This window comes from Delphinapterus leucas, chromosome 8 (genome assembly GCF_059928025.1).
Source record: "Delphinapterus leucas isolate spDelLeu-1000000601 "Yukka" chromosome 8, BTC_Dleu_Yukka2, whole genome shotgun sequence".
Classification (NCBI taxonomy): domain Eukaryota; kingdom Metazoa; phylum Chordata; class Mammalia; order Artiodactyla; family Monodontidae; genus Delphinapterus; species Delphinapterus leucas.
In genome coordinates this window covers 36564448-36568311 of record NC_143136.1, presented here as the reverse complement: position 1 = coordinate 36568311, position 3864 = coordinate 36564448, and the positions used below count along the sequence as shown (strand labels likewise).

General features: G+C 33.9%; 1 pseudogene; it reads left to right on the top strand.

Moving 5' to 3' along the window:
- Window positions 1-2731: 2731 nt before the first annotated feature.
- LOC115802198 (U6 spliceosomal RNA) lies at window positions 2732-2829 on the top strand (annotated as a pseudogene).
- The last annotated feature ends 1035 nt before the right edge of the window (window positions 2830-3864 follow it).

The following is a 3864-nucleotide window of genomic DNA, read 5'->3' as shown; positions in this document are numbered from 1 at the left end:
AGAATAAAATATTAACATCAAGAGTCTTGAAGACTATTTCATTCTGAAGCCCTTGAGCTTTAAGCAGGTGTCCCTTCAAGCTGTACCTAACTAGTTCGGTGTGTGGGTGTGTACCAGAGACTCCTGTCCACTAGGGGCTAGACTTTCACCAATAAACTGCATTTAATTACAGCACTTACATAAAGTCCTATTTAACCGGCATACAGATAGAAAGATTTTTTTGTTAATACTGAAATGTATTTATGTTCTGAGGTAATTTTTTATTGAGTTACAATTAACATACAATATTATATTAGTTTCAGGTATACAACCTAGTGATGTGATATTTTTATACATTACGAGGAGATCATCATGAAAGGTCTAGTTACCATCTGTCACCATACAGAATTATTATAATATTATTGACTATATTCCCTGTGCTGTACATTACATTACTGTGACTTATTTATTTTAGAGCTGGAAGTTTGTACCTCTTAATTTCACTTACCTATTTCATCCATCCCCTAACCCCCTTCTCTCTGGCAATCACCAGTTTGTTCCCTGTATCTATGAGTCTGTTTGTTTTGTTTTTTAGATTCCACATATATATGAGATCATATGGTATTTGTCTTTCTCTATCTGACTTCTTTCACCTAGCATAAGACCCTCTATGTCCATCCAAGCTGTTGTACATGGCAAGATTTCATTTTTTATGGCTAAGTAATATTTCAGTGTGTGTGTGCATCTGTATATACAGCACGTCTTTATCCATTCATTTATTGATGTACCTCAGATCAGTTTAATAGTTCCAAATGAATTTACTCAAATATGTATATTCTCAAATAAAACGCTACTTCAGGAAGTTTATATTGTGATATTAAAACACCTTCATCATTGAAGCATTTATTTTCCGTCTTTTTCATCTATCAGCTTTATGAGAACTAAAGACTATCATGTACTAATCATGCTTAATTAACATCAAACAATCAAGTACTCTTGGTGTATCACTGTTATGCAAATGTATTAGAAACAAAAGACGACTATAAGTGTTTCTAATTTTTTTTGGAATTCACTCATTTATCAAATATTTATTCAGTTATTTCTGGATACTGTGATTTGGGAATGCCTTATATTTTGTGGGTTTTTGGCCAGTTTTCTAAAATAGGGGGGTGAATTTTAAATCACAAAGGTAATTTTTAAATTTAAGATTTATTTATTGAGTGCCTATGGATCCTGCTCTAGCAATATAAAGATGAAGAAGATAAGAACCCTATCTCAAGCTAGTCAGTCTCATTAGCGAGACAGACAGGTAAATAAACAAGGTCCTCCCAAAACAGTGACATTTCCTTTGCTATAAAAAGGGTGGGTAAAGGGCAGGAGTACCATATAACGCAAGGTGTGCAACAGTTAAGATCCATGGCTTTGGAGTCAGAGATACTGGCTCTGCTGCATGATTCTCAGTACATTTTTAGCCACCCTCAGTTTATCCACAGAGAATGAGGAATGGCAATTCCTACCTCACAGAGTTAACTGAAATAATGCATGTAGAACTTTAGTACAGCACTGGCACATACTAACTGTTGAAAAAATGGTATTTTTTTACAATCGAGCACTAGGTAAGCACAGAGTAGGGTACCAAGAACAAACATACTTACTGATCAACATATGATGGACAAAGGAGGGTAGCTCCTCAGTGTACCAAGAGTCATCTACTTTGGATGTTCACCACATTAGAATTTTAGGGTTACACTGAGATAGATAAATATGTACATGTGTGTGTATGTGTGTGTGTGTGTGTGTGTGTATATATATATATATCTGTAAGAAGCATAACCACTTTATAGCGTAGAGTTTATTTTGAAGCTATAAAACCAGTAATATCATAGAACACTCTCAAGAGGAATGAGTTGGTCAAGTTCTGCCAAGGAAGTTCTCACAAGAAGGCATTATGAAATGTCTTTATTCCTCAGAATTTGACTTTAAAATGTTCCCACTGGAGTCCAATGGAAGTTTTATGAGAGTAAAGGATAGAATTAGGTCTTGTGTATTTTTAAAGGGTCATTCAAAAAGGCAAAGTCTAAATTTTTTACAGATGGCAGAATAAGGACTGATGCAGTTGGCCAAAACTGACCTTTTACGATTTTCAAAAGCAAATGTTTAATGAAAAAGAACTCTACTATACTACCAATTGGGAAAAAATAAATGCTGGATGCTTACATTGGACAACTCAGTACACATTCACTGCCAAACACATTTATACAAAATCAATAATAATATTTTCCATAGTACCTGTTTTCAACCTCCTCTCAAAAATTTTGTGCTGTAGTTGCTTTTTCTTAAACACAAATATGTTTCTGAGGAAAAACATTTTCAATGAGAATAGGCTTGTGAAAGGACATGCATTTTAGGAACCTTACTGTTAGCTTCACAGTCTCTACCACAATGGTGCAAGGCAAGGGTGAGGATGATCAATTTTGCCAGGTCTTCTGGATAGTGAATTCAGAACTGATTTTAAGTTCTTCCAGAATGGAACTCCTTTTAAACTTCTTTCAAAATACAACTCCCTTTTTTCAAAGAGGTAGAGGGGTTTCAGAAATTTTTATGCCCTTTTGGATGTTAAATAAAACTCTTAAAAAATAAAATTTTGATGAGTTGAGTGAAAAAGAAATACTAAAATCCATCAAATGTGGATGGGAAAAATTAAAGTGGTTTGTCACAATATATTTTGGGTTTGATGAATTTTAAAAATTTAGTAGGCAGCACATATACTAAAACTGGAATAGTACAGAGAAGATTATCATGGCCCCATGCAAGGATGACAAGCAAATTAGAGAGGTGTTCCATATTTTAAGAAGTTTTTAAAAACACATGTAATAACAATGGTTTTAAGACTACTACTTGCATCCTACTTGAGAAGAGTTTTGTTTTGTTTTGTTTTGGGAATGGACGTGATATCCATTCTGTAATGAATTTAGAGGAGTGCCTAGAAAAACATGTAATAAAGATTGTTATATAGTGCTATGTGCGCCAAAGGAAAAAAAAAAAAAGTTGGGGGAAAAATTTAAACTGTGAACTCAAATTATAAGTAGGATTACTCATCCCCACAATAGCCATAGTTTAGAACTTTCTTATCTTCTTACTTATTAAGTAGGTTTCAAGTATTCTTTTGATATGCAGATTTTTAAAACATTTTGTTCCATGGCTGATCATCAGAAAATCAGAAACATTGTGATTTCCTTTCTTAGGAGAAAATAAATATAATAGTTATTCAGACACCACTTAATGTATACAAAGTGACACTGGCACCTAATCTAAGTTCCCCCAAATGGCCTTCTTCTGTTAAGAACTGCACAAGTCTGTATGGTTTTAAAAACAATAATAAGTGGATAGTTTGAAGTGTAAAATAGTACCCCCACTTTGGAGAAAGGTTTGACACTTTCTTATAAAGTTAAATTGCCCTTGTTCTCTGGTCTAGCAATTCCACCCCTAGATCTTTACCAAAAAAATAAAAACACATATCCACAAAGCTTTAGTCATAAGTGGCAAAAACTGGAAACCCAAATTCCATCAAGAGGAGAATGGACAAATTTTTTACATTCATACAGTGGAATACTATTCAGCAGTAAAAAATATAGTAATATACACAACAGCATGAATAAGTCTAACAGATGTTATGCTGAGCAAAATAAGCTGAACATAAAAGGGTACACAGTTCCATTTATATGAAGGACAATATTAGACAAAACTAAGTCAACAGTTTTAAAAATCAGAAAAGTGTTTGCCTCTGGATAAAGGAGAGGATCAACTGGGAAAAGAGGTGAAGGTACTTGCTGGAATGATGGCAATATCTGTTCTTCATAGGGGTGTAGGTAAATGGGAGCTACA